Here is a 14,630-nt window from a genome sequence, read left to right on the forward strand (position 1 = left end):
TTTAGACTATAATAAAAAATGCTTTAGACTATAATAAAAAATACTTTAGACTATAATAAAAAATACTTTAGACTATAATAAAAAAAATGCTTTAGACTATAATAAAATAATGCTTTAGACTATAATAAAAAATACTTTAGACTATAATAAAAAAAAATACTATCGACTATAATAAAAAATACTTTAGACTATAATAAAAAATACTTTAGACTATAATAAAAATACTTTAGACTATAATAAAAAATACTTTAGACTATAATAAAAAATGCTTTAGACTATAATAAAAAATGCTTTAGACTATAATAAAAAATACTTTAGACTATAATAAAAAATACTTTAGACTATAATAAAAAATACTTTAGACTATAATAAAAAAATGCTTTAGACTATAATAAAATAATGCTTTAGACTATAATAAAAAAATGCTTTAGACTATAATAAAAAATGCTTTAGACTATAATAAAATATGCTTTAGACTATAATAAAATAATGCTTTAGACTATAATAAAATAATGCTTTAGACTATAATAAAATAATGCTTTAGACTATGATAAAATAATGCTTTAGACTATAATAAAATAATGCTTTAGACTATAATAAAATAATGCTTTAGACTATAATAAAAAAATACTTTAGACTATAATAAAAAAATACTTTAGACTATAATAAAAAATGCTTTAGACTATAATAAAAAAAATGCTTTAGACTATAATAAAAAAATACTTTAGACTATAATAAAAAATACTTTAGACTATAATAAAAAAATGCTTTAGACTATAATAAAAAAATGCTTTAGACTATAATAAAAAAATGCTTTAGACTATAATAAAATAATGCTTTAGACTATAATAAAAAATACTTTAAACTATAATAAAAAAATGCTTTAGACTATAATAAAAAATGCCTTAGACTATAATAAAAAAATACTTTAGACTTTAAAAAAATGCTTTAGACTATAATAAAAAAATGCTTTAGACTATAATAAAAAATGCTTTAGACTATAATAAAAAATGCTTTAGACTATAATAAAAAATGCTTTAGACTATAATAAAAATGCTTTAGACTATAATAAAAATGCTTTAGACTATAATAAAAAAATGCTTTAGACTATAATAAAAAAATGCTTTAGACTATAATAAAAAAATGCTTTAGACTATAATAAAATAATGCTTTAGACTATAATAAAATAATGCTTTAGACTATAATAAAAAATACTTTAAACTATAATAAAAAAAATGCTTTAGACTATAATAAAAAATGCCTTAGACTATAATAAAAAAATACTTTAGACTATAAAAAAATGCTTTAGACTATAATAAAAAATGCTTTAGACTATAATAAAAAATGCTTTAGACTATAATAAAAAATGCTTTAGACTATAATAAAAAATACTTTAGACTATAATAAAATAATGCTTTAGACTATAATAAAGAAAAAATGAAAAAAAAATATTTTATAACTTTTCACATGGAGGTTTATTTTTCAATTATAGGGTTGTACTAAATTGAATACGAAATTTATTGAAAACTGAACCCTCACGTGAAGTTATAAAAAAATGTTCTTTCAAATTTTTTATGATATGTAACTTAAGTCTGTAATAACAGGAAAAACAAAGTTGAATAAAAAGTGAAAATTGTGGAATTTAGGAGGAGGAATCTGCCTTCCCCCAAAAATAAAAGCAAAAAATCGAAAAGAACCTCTCTCAACCATACCGGCAATAATTTGATTTCATATTTCCAATGAGGGGAATAGATTTACTAGTGTTATATAGTTACAGATGATTTTTCTTGTGAGAGTTCTTATTAGTAATGATATGAGTCTTAGTGAGAGTTCTTGTCTTATTACATATGATGTTGTATCTTAGAGAGAGATGTGTATGTAATGATATTTTATAACAGACATATAATAACAATACAATTTACCTTTTTGTAGAAATCACAAACACAAAGATGAGCTTTATCCAAAACACATGGTGAATTTATTTTCTGACGACCGGTCGACTTCCTCATTAAGAACTCAAAGTTTCACATCTTAGTTTCTGAAGTGACGTCTCGCTTCAGACGTCCGCCTGTCTGTCTCCCCTGACTGTCTCTCTGACTGTCTCTGACTCTCTCTCCCTACTATATTGAGAAATCCATGCATCCCGGCCACGTGAGCAAAATTCACGTGTTTCAACATGCGCGACTTTGCACGTTTTCGACATTGATTTCGCAATAACCTATTTTCCTTGTGTTGTCTCCACAAAGGAATTTAACCTACATATCTAATTTATTTAACTCATATTTTATTATCCACATTCTTTTAACAATTGAATAGTTTATTTATTATTTATTTCATCCGAATTAACAATTTACTGGACATTCCATTTAAACCTATTGTTCTTTAAAACTTATGTCCAGGGTTCGATTTCTGCTTTCTCTTATTTTCATTTTAACTAATCTCTCTATTTTTATACTTACATGAACAGGGGACAGCCCTTATCATGTAACACTAGGACTTTGTATTTAGAAACTGTGCACCCCTTAAAATATCTTATTGAATTTTTTGCATTTTAGTTAAATTTGTTAGTTTGCAATCGCGCATAATCTATTCAAAAAATTGAAAAAAATACGCAATTAGAAAGAATAGTACTCTTCCAGAATTTGACCTGAATCCTCCGCCCAATTATGGTTAGGGCTAGCCCAGCAATTAGCGGATTAAGCTGAGCGTTCTTCAAATGTGTAAACACTAAATCGACATTTTTTTTTGCATAATTCATCGGGGTGTGACAAAAAATAATTTGTACATTTTCTTGAAAATAAAAGAAATCTGTACTTTCCCCTAACAATTTACAGTGTTCATAAAAAGCATTCATCTTTTCTTATAATAAAAAAGTTCTATTTGCAAAGAGAAATGTTTATGACAATTTTCTATAAAAAATGTAAGTTTACTTGGAAAAAACTTTAACCTAACAATTTACGGTAAAAAAAATCATTTTTTTTAATAAAACAATTGCGAAAAAAATAAATAAAAGTAACTAAACAATACAAAATTCGACTTTTATGGGAAAAATATATATTCAGTAAATTTGCAGTGTTTTTTTTTTTTATTTTATATTAATTGTATTTCTATTTTTTTCAAGTTTGTTTTGAAATTCGTCTGCATCTGTTACTTTGCTCTGCTTTTCCGGTGACTGCCGGTCAAGCCCGAATCATAATTGACGAAAAATCCCGAGGATCTGAATCAAAATATATGAGGTTTTTCATTGTACGATAAAATGGGCGCTTCTTCATTATTGTAGCGAAATCGGCCAGCTGAAAAATAGATATTTAATTAAAAAAACATGATAACTCCTTTATTTTTTTGTCAATCGCAACAACCAATGTAATATACCTCATTGTCGTGTCACAATTATTTCGATCTTCAATGATTACACGAGAAATGATTGCGCCTATTTGTTTGGTCACGTGACATGTGATGTAAACACAAGGGAAATAGCTAAAATTTCTAATTTCTTCGAAAACTATTTCATTTAATCATTAATTTCTCCCTCATCGTTTTTCGTAAGTTTTGGCTATTTTCATTACTGTGACATGACAATTCACTAGATACTATTGGTTTCACTTGAAAATCAATATTTCGATTACTGAATTCGCAACAATAAAGAAAAAAACACAAAAATGTTTACGCATATCCTCATAAATCATATTTGAAAGCAATATATTATATTTTCTTGGAATAAAACAACAGTTTACCAAACAATTTCGTTTCTTTGAAAACTTATCTTACAACATTTTTACATTCTTTTCTTCTTTCTTTCTTTATTCTGAATTATCAATGGTCTCCCACTTACTTTGTTAGTTTATTTTTAAACAGTTTCCCTTTCAATTTTTCCATCGGTTTATCTTTGATAAAACACTATACTTACATACAAAAAGAAAATCGGCTAAATTTTTGTACGTTTCAAGATTTTCCAGTGCGTGTTCGCATACATGTATATAGTAAAATTTAACCATCATGTTTTCCCTCCTGTCAACCGTCAGGAAGAACAGGCAGTTAACGTACATTGTATGATTTAAACGGATATACCATTTTTATTTAAAATATTGCACTTCACAATTCGCTTGGTGTTGCAATAACCATTAACACGGTTCAGAGACAATTTTTACATTTGTGTGACTTACATCTATGATGTCTTCTCACAAGGACAGTATATGTTACACATAATACAGTCGGAAAATCAGACAATCTCTACATCTACACAGAAAAGGGGATATTGTGTATCCAAAATTATGGAGGACATAAACATAAGACATATATTTTGTCTTTTTCATTTTTGTGTTCCATTTAAACAAACTGAGCCACAGCAACGCGTGGCCGGGTACAGTATATATATATATATATATATATATATTTATATATATATATATATATATATATATATATATATATATATAGAGAGAGAGAGAGAGAGAGAGAGTGAGAGAGGTATCTTTCTTGCTGGCTAACTAGAGATGTGTGTAAAAAAACGGCAGAAAAACGTGTGTAAAAAAACGGCAGAAAGTTACGTTATATATAAATATATCGAATGTTTATGCACTTCCTGTATGAAATCCACCTATTTTAATTATGCAGAGGAAGGTGATTCCGGGTGGTGATGCAGGGTAGATGTTAAAGGATGCTTAAAATCTTTTTACCATCGGTAAATGAATTCTTTATGGCAGAATGAAATATTATAAGCTTTAATTGAAGGAAACTTTCCTTGCCGTTTTTTGTGGCTGCAAATCCTATTACCCGAATCAGACAGTCAAGATGCGAGTACCATTTTATGTTGGAAAGCGGCTAGAACCTCCACCGAAACGCAGGTGCGAGGGAAAGCACAAAATACGAGCAACGCCCCTTTTCTTGTGCTTATTTTAAAGGGGCTTATAATATTATCGAGACCAGTTGCGTTAAAAGAAGGAAAACATGAAAAACCAACATTTAATTGGATTATATGCAGAGAGAAGTAGAAAATCTAAATTATGATGACGTGCATATCATTAATTTACTCTCACCTTTTAAAGCTATAGTCATCCATGATCTTTTATGCATGTGAAAGGGTACGTACATACATCAAATATATGAAATAGAATTAGTTTCTTTTTTAACAAAAAAATTGGCACGGAAGTGGATAAATCTGTGGCGCAGGAAGTTTTAAGTCGACATCCCTTATAATTAGAAGAGTTGAAACATGCCTCAAACTAGAAACTTTGGCAAAAGTCTTCGCTTCAACCTTGTAAATGGATATCTGAACATTAAAATTGTTCAAATGTTAAATGCATTACTTTAAAACCACACTAACAACGAACCTTTATATATATATATATATATATATATATATATATATATATATATATATATATATATAACGCATAATAACGCTGACAAATCTGTTCCCGTTAGATCTCCGAAGTTAAGCCGCGTTCAGCCTGGTCAGTACTAAATACGATGACCATTTCGGAATGCCAGGTGTTGTATGTGCTCTTCGCTAATCTCGGCATTGTTTCTACTTGTCCTGAACTTCTTGATACTGGAATCAGGCTATGCCGACTCAGGAGAGGTGTGGTTTTGATTTGCGCAACCCTTGCTGTGCGATTACATACGCAGGCACTCTTATCTTTTTTCTCTCGAGACATAACGGAGGCCATAAATTTCATATATAAATTATACTTATTATATTGTATACATATATATAATTTTAAAGAATCCGTTTTAATCTCTTGCTTCTTTCAACGTAACCGGTCTCGGTTTCATAAAAAACACCTTTAAATATATACGCAGGTACATGGAAATTCCTGGAATAGTGTTCAAGCATGCGATGTTTACTGAACGTATGAATTATCTTTTGTTACAGCATTTCCCGGAGAGAATGAAACTCTGATAAGACCTGCGGCTTCAAGATGTCGAATTTTTGGGACAAATGCCACTGATGCTCTCTGAGCGGGATTGGGCGTGTATGAAATCTTTCGTTATAATTTCGTGCACAACCATTGCTTGCTACAATATGTATTCGCATTTTATGTTCATTAGCTGACTGACGCCTGAAGAGGCAACGTTCGCATGAATGAAAATTATAATATGATATCCTCAATATAATCAATGGCAATAAGGGCCCCTAAACTACTTGTAGTGAACGGGTCTGTCCCTGCATGTGTGTTAAAATACATGGTGGACTGGATTATCATTCTGCTTCTGCACAAAAGCTTAGTTCTATGAAGGTTAGTTACTTGAACGTATGAACATTGCTAAGCATTGGATCTGCTGAACCCTTCTAGAACAGCATTCTGCACTTGTTGCAAAAGAACTGAAACAATGTGGATATTATGGCATTATTATAAACTAGACTTAATGGAGAGTACGAATTACTTAGGTTTTGGGTGAGTATATGTTGAAATGACAAGGCAGAAGACTGTAATAACGATGTTGGCGTTGGGTTTGTTGCTAGCAATACAACTGCATTAAAGTTGGAGCAACCACCACGAGATTATCGTAATAATACAATACATATGAGTGTTTCTTTTGTATACAATAGACATTTTCTCTTGATTAGTGTATTTTCTCAAACTTTCCTAAGCATCTAAAGATGTCAACTTGTTTCATGCCAGAGAAAGTAAGAGGCCCTATTACTTGCCCCTCCCCTACAAGAACAGAACAAGACACAAAATCGATTTTTAGTGTGGTGCAAATCCAACACCTTAAAAAGAGGCACTCTAAATTGAAACAAAAATAAAAATTGTCCCAGTTTAGAAAAATTTCTCATTCACTTACTGTATACAGAAAATATAGTATCAGAGCGGAGATTAAACATTTCTCATAGACACTTTATTCCCTTCCTCCAATTATTTCATATCATGTGCCTTTCTAATTATGCAAACAAGCAATCAAGATTATAAAAGTTTAATCTATAATATAAATCTCACCTATCTGTTTAAATGTACGTATTATGTATGCATGTTTGCATATCTCGCAAAAACTTTCGACAAAGGCAACGGATCCTGATAAGATCGGCATCATTTTAAAGATCGACGTCTCGGACAACAAATGTCGAAAAATTGTCCCAAAACATTAATTCCTTCACCCTAAACTCTACCATTTTGTACAAGAAGGAGTTGATTTTTTTCGCTAACATTTTAACAAGTCATCGTCACTGTTGGATTGACTTCAGTTAATTTCAACGCTTTTGACTTCTGGCCGCGTAATGGCTAAGATGTCAGATTTTCTTTCACTTTCTTTTCCGCCTTCACGTCACGGATTCGAGCCTACCTACCTACTACCACTTTTTTAAACATCTCTCTTTACCCTGGCTGCCTACTGTTGTTTTGATTCCCGCCCCACGCTACTGTCATTTTTAACACCTCTCTCCACATTCACGGGTTTGAGCCTGCCTGCCTACTATCATTTTATAATATTTCTATTTATGTAAAGTTGTGTATGTATATATTGGTATATATAGGATTCACTCCTAAATAAATGTATATAATTTTACGACTTTTAGAACACAGTTGCTAAGTACAAGGAACCATAATGTGGATTATATTTAGTTTAATTTACTTTCATTAGAAGGGAGTAAAAGGTAGTGGAGATCTGCCTGAAATTGAGATGCCTCTAATTTTCATGAGAATATTAATAATAGCTATTAGATATTAATTAATAAATATTTTTTCTAAATTTCAGTTATTTTAATGGCAAAATTTGTATTTGAAAATAAAAACATTTCAGGTTTGTACAAAATTTATTCCGTAGCCATGAGACATCAATTAACCAATTTTTGCCGAATTTCTTCTTACGGTTCCTGAAACTTTTGATTTACATTTTAGATACATAATTTAATGATTTTTAACAAAATTGGAATAAGGATTGTAGACATAAGGTTTAGTATGATTAAATGGTGATAAAATGGCACAAAATTGTTTTGTGTGGTGAATTATATTTTATCTATTATAGGATGGGTATCCTTCTAGTAAATAGTTTTAAGATATTTGGCACTGAAGGGTAAGATGCATATTTGTGGATAAAAGCCACTTCGTTAGCAAAATGTTGTAAAATGTTAAAATCTAACATGAAAGTTAACGATAGAGCAGGAAGAGATAGATTGTTTTTTTTTTACATAGGAATCACCACATTATCAAGGCCCAGAGGCCACTCAAGGATAAGGGTTGAAGAGTGTACAGTAGAAATTGGACAATATAGTAATCATTAGTAATGAAAATTTGGTAAATTTGATAACTTATATGGAACGGCTCATCAAGAACTTATTTACGTTAGACTTGAACACAACCATATTGTAGTCAGCCGGAAAGCAGGAAAACGGAAGACAATTCCACAGGCGTGCAGTTCTTAGAAAGAAGCTTTGTTCATGGAATCTACGTTTAGGTTTAGGCACAGATAAAGAGTGGGGGGAATTATTGATAGTGTTTACAGCTAGACGAGTGTTTCTTGTGAAAGTTTGGCGAGGGGGGACCATAGATTGAAGCTCAGTCGAACACATTCCATGAAAATAACGATACATCAGAGACAAACTCGCAACATCTCTTCTGTGAGATAGAGGTTGCAAGGAGGAGAAAAGGACATCTCCTACGAGGCTACGAAGTCTATTTTGAACTCTATCAAGGCAGGACAAGTCCTTTCTAGCAGCCCAGATGTGGCAACAGTATTCCATCCTTGGACGTACCTGGCTCTTATATAGATAGAGAATAGCATCAGCAGTGAGATATTTACCGGATCGATAGAAAGATCCCACCATTTTTCCAGCGGCCTTGGCAACATATTTGATGTACGTGTTCCATTTAAGATCAGGAGTAATGGTCAAGCCCAGAAGCTTGTCAAAACTTGACGCCTCCTGAAGACGAAAGCCATTCATTTCAATTGATGCCAAATGTGGATTAGAATGTTGATGATGTAAAGAGAGAAGCTTGGTTTTAGATGCATTAAAAGTAACCAGCCACTCCTTTCCCCATTGTACTACGTGCTCAAGATCAGAGGAGAGAGAATTGGAGAGAACTTGGTCGTTTACTGTCTTAGATGTGCTACTATAAATGGTAGTGTCGTCAGCATAAATGTCTACAAATGATGTTAGGATGTGATTTGGAAGATCATTAATGTAGATCAGAAAAAGAGTTGGGCCCAGGATGGACCCCTGAGGGACACCGGCATTAATACTCTGAGCTTCTGATTTTTGCCCCTCAACTACTACTCTTATGAACCTATCAGAAATAAATGATTTAATAATTGAGAAGACTTTTCCAGCTATACCATAGCTAGCGATCTTATGAAGTAAACCTTTATGCCATACCCTATCAAAGGCTTTAGATATGTCAAGAGCAATTGCCCTAGAAAGATTGCCACCGTCGAGAGATTTGCTAATCCTATGTGATATAACTGTAAGCACATCTGCTGTAGATCTAGCAGAACGGAAACCATATTGAGTGTCACTAAGAAGGTTATTTTTGTTGAGATGGTTGATTACTTCTGTATGCATCAATCATAGTTGGATCATCTGGAACTGGCAAAAATCGTCGAAAGACAGATTTAAGTAATTAGTTCGGTTGGTTTTTAGTGTATATAAAATCTCTTTGCATTGTTTACTTATAAGCCCTTAGTGTTAATTAGACGACTATTGTAAGCAATACACTGCAGATAGCATAAGCGATACTTTCGACTGAACGGTAGCTCTGAGCACCCAAAATAGGCGAGGGAGCATTCAATCATATTTAAAGTATATTCCGTTCTCATGATATCTCTAAGTACTAGAACTTATACTTGAGTATTTAGGACGTACACATGTAATACGATGGACTTTTGCTCGATAGTAGATTACAAAAACATCTCTAGCTGGTGTTTTGCTTGGAATCCTGTTTTGTTAACATGCCACAAACTGATCTTAGCTTCTTTCTGATAATAATAGAAGAAATTTAAACGCAAAAAATAAGCCATTATTTGCTTCTGATGTTTAATTTATCTTACTCGGCAACTTGCACTAATGTAAATAGAGATTAACTGAAGTTTCCTCTCCCGAATTCGTAAATGTGGTGGACAAAAAAAAAATAAAAAATACGTGTGCTCACGCTAACGTTGTAAATCCTTTTTGAGTTTATGACGGAAAACTTCTCTTCCAAGTATGGCGTAATATGTTGTGCCGCAATCATGACTAGTCCGTGAGAATAGAATTTTCTACTGCTCCAACTTTATGCTTACTCTAGCTTTGTGTCATAACAACCAGATTTTTCTAATCGTGTTATAAACTCAAGGAGGTAACACTGGGCATCACTAGAGCTCGGCAAACTATTATTCCATAGAAACGATTAATTGATTTAGATTTGCTAATTGCTTATTGCCAGAAGTGAAGCAGAGATTCATACCTTGACAAAACAGATTAGAACTTGGTTTTAAAATTCTGTAGTCCGCGACAATAATCACTATTCCTCCCTCCATTGAATTTCCAGGAAGGAATAAAAAAAAATGACTGAAGTTTTCAAGAAGTCTGAAAAATGATACTGTTGAAATGAAATGTTTCGCTCGTGCTCAATGATAACCACACGACATCTGTGGAGAAGACAGATGGTTGAAGTATTGCTAATACTATGACTACTACAGTTACTTACAATAATGATGATGATGATGATGATGATGATGAATTTCCATCTGCTGAATAATATTGTTGCTTCAACCACCACCACTACTACCACTTAATAGTAATAAGAATAAGTATAAGAAGAATGCAACTACTAAAAGCCACCATTTAGTTTTGTGGGGAAAATGTAAAGGTACTTGCGTTTGAAGTAATCGCTAGCTTTACTTCTCTTGAACCGGCACTACTTAAACTCAGTGACAAGAAAGAAAGACAGGATGACTGGAAATAATGGCACGATAAATGGGACACTCACTTCTAGTATTTGAAACGAATTCAGAACTGACCAGGCTAAACGTGACTGAAGTTCAGTGATATAACAGAAACCAGCATGTCAACGTGATTATGCCGTACGTTTTTGCTGCTACTATTAATACTACTACTACTACTACTACTACTACTACTACTGATGCTGCTGCTACTGCTGATGATGATGATCCTCCACTTATCTACAGCGAAAATGGATACCCCTAAAAGCGTGAAATTATGATTTTATAATAAATCAAATGTTGCCTAGTTTAATAATAATTCAAAACGATTGGAATAATATGAGGATAAGGGGTTAATTTTTGTTCATATAAAGGCATCCCCAAGAAATATTAATCTCTGCGATCGAAATAATTTAACTCGCGTTTAACGTCGTGTTTGTAATGTGTACTTATGTTATGAATATCCTTCCAGTTTTCGTATGAAATAAATAAGTTAAAATGCAAATATGCGAAGCAGGACACACGTAGATAAACTTTGAAAATGATTTTAACAATATCGCAATTCCCGTATATCATTTGAAGTTATAACGAACAGTCCAAGGTTTCACTAGACTTGATTAAATTTTTTCTCTGAACATGCAGTTCTTAATTAAATATTTTTATTTAAAAATATTTTTATTTCGAAATGTAGTCTCAGTATAATTTAAGTCTAATTAAATAACTGTGAAAATTATATAAAATTATGTAAAAATTATTTTTCTGTTTGTTTTGATAAAGACTTTATTTAATCTTAAACAGTTTGAAATTAAATATGAATTATTTATTCTAACCTACCTATTTGATATCCATTTCATAGTCAACCATCTGGAAAAAATACGAACAACAAGCCATAATTTAAAAACTAACATTCCAAAATGAAATGACCTCCCTTGTGAAGAAACTGTCTGTCATTTTTAGATGCAATCATTCTTTAGCATTATTTCGATTCTACTATCATCGAATTTCTTTTAAACATTCAATCATACCAATCCGGCTTTCAGTGGGACTAATTACATAGGTAAGGTATAAAGAATGGGATATCTGAACAGAATTAGATGTGATTTTGTAAAGAAATATGAATTTATTAGAGTTTAATGAATAAACAGGAAGAAAAACTAAACAAAATTATTTTTAAACATTGTTAATATTATTAACTATTTCATGCTCGTTTATTAGTGAGATATGAATGGAGGCGAAACTAAAATGGATGAAATGAACTTGTTCCGTTTCTTTATTCATTTATTTTGTTCTTAATTATGTTTCTTCATTCTTTCAACTTATAACATTACCCTTTCTTGTTTGCATACTTTCCTTTTAACTTTCTTTGTTTTCACGGGTTCTCTGAGTCATTCTCATGAAGCCTAAACACAAAATGATCGACACAATTGACGCATGCGGACTGGAACACAGGTACATTACTTTCGCCATGTTTTGTTGTCACGATTTCTTTTACACGGTTTTACAGCAGTTCATTTCGTAGATGAGTACTGCAATCTCAACCTCATAAAGTTCCGCAGACTTGAAAGGTTTCCGGGGATTACGGCACAAAGTCTGAGTTAAATCGGTTAAAAACATGTCACTATTCTAAGCACATATCTGCCGATACAGAGACGCCCTTGATTTGCACTTACGCCTTAAGTCCATCAAATTAATTTGTATGCTTGGCTGGTTTGGAATCGAGGTCAACAGAACGACTAAGCAGAAACCGTGTTAATGAGTGGAGAAGCGCCGTTCATGTTTATACATCTATTAATCGTCTATAGGCAACCAGTTTCGAATATATTAGACACGTGCCCCCCCACCGCCCCTATAAACTTCTAAAAGTAAGTGGATCCACCTGGAAAGTGAAATTAGAATTAGTTTAAGAGAGTACATCGCTATATCTCCCAAACAATATCTTGTTTTTGTTTGTGTGTGTTTCTCGCCTATACGTAACTTCGATGACTGCCCATTTTATATTTACGATTAATTGAAAATCAACAATAAAATTAGAGGAACAAAAAGATGTTTTAAAAATTCTATTTCGTACTTAATACTTATTATATCTATCTATCTATCTATCTATCTATATATATATATATATATATATATATATATATATATATATATATATTTAAATTCGTGCATCTATATAAAGTCTTATAAGGCCACCCGGCGTTAATCGGTCATAAAATACGCCTAAATAGCAGATTTCGCATTTATTATTATTATTATTATTATTATTATTATTATTATTATTATTATTATTATTATTATTATTATTATTATTATCATTATTATTATCATTATTATTATTATTACTAGCTGTACCCGGCCACGCATTGCTGTGGCTCAGTTTGTTAAAATGGAACACATTCCTCAAGAAAAATTGCATTTTGTTCGTTTATTTACTTTTATTATTTTTTGCAATTTTTTTAATCAATAAAAGTTGTTATTCCCCCCCCCAAGATTATTTTTTTACCATAAATTGTTAGGTGAAAGTTTTTTTCAGGAAAACTTGCACTTTTTAAAAAAAATAAATTTGGCAGTAAACGTTTCTCTTTGGAAACGGAATTTTTATCATAAAAAGAACAGATGAATGCTTTACATGAACACTATAAATAGTTATGTGAAAGCAGAGAAAATTTTGATTCTTTTTTCAAGAGAATGTACAAATTATTTATTTTTTTTAACAGATGTTCAGAAAATAAACAGAAAAATACTTCCATCATTAATTATGCAAAAAAAAAAAAAAATAATAAAATGTTGATTTAGTGTTTCAACATTATGCTTATAAATTACGATAAAACTTGCTGAGTATGCGCTGTTTTACGGTTGTTGTAAAAATGGAACGTAAACTTAAATTTCGCTTCGTTTTAATCTTTCTTAATTTTTTAATTGTGCCCCCCCCCCAAACGATTATAATAAAAACAGTAACATTCAACAATTGTACTTTATGTATATAAAACACAAAATATTTATTAAAAAAAAAAAGTTAATAACGAAAGGGAAATAATTCCATTTTTAAACGAAAAAGTTAGTTTCGTATATCTTTCTGTTATTTTTTACATAAGTCCAGCTTAGCATTCACATTGGAAATGTCGACATTTATAGGTTTTCGGGTACGTTTACAACGAATTAACACTCCAATCTAGTAGATGTATCAGAAATTTTGTAGAAATTTTTAACACTCCTATCACGAAACTGCGAATAAAATATACAAAACTCGTAATTTCTCTTTTAAAAGTGGGTTGCTTATTTTCTTTATGGATTATACTTCCAAAATAAACTATTAAAGTAGTTTTAAATATTTTTTTTTATTTTTTAAAAAACAGTAATGAATTTTACGAACTCAATATTTTTCAATTTTCAAACTTTAAAAATCTATCAAAATTTTTCTATTGATTCTATTTTTACAATATTTTCAGGGTCAATGTGAAATTTTATGCTCTTTCCAATAAACTGAATGTAATATTTTAGACAAACGTTTTTTTAATTCACGCCCCCCCATTTTCAAGTGTCTATTAAAAAGTAAATAATTAATTTACTCACCAAAGTTTTATATATCACAAATTGAAGAGAAAAGGTCAATAAGTAATTTATTCAAATTTAAAACAAAAAGTAGTGTTTTTTAGAAATTTACCTGTAAAGTTCGAAGTTTAAAACCTTTTTTTAAACCACGTTGTTTGTTTTTTCTTTTGTTTTTTTATGAAACCTTGGTCCTTGCTCCTTTAATTGAAAAAGATTAGGGCTTT

The sequence above is a fragment of the Euprymna scolopes genome, chromosome 23, assembly GCF_053919585.1.
Source record: "Euprymna scolopes isolate OS-2025 chromosome 23, ASM5391958v1, whole genome shotgun sequence".
NCBI lineage: Eukaryota > Metazoa > Mollusca > Cephalopoda > Sepiida > Sepiolidae > Euprymna > Euprymna scolopes.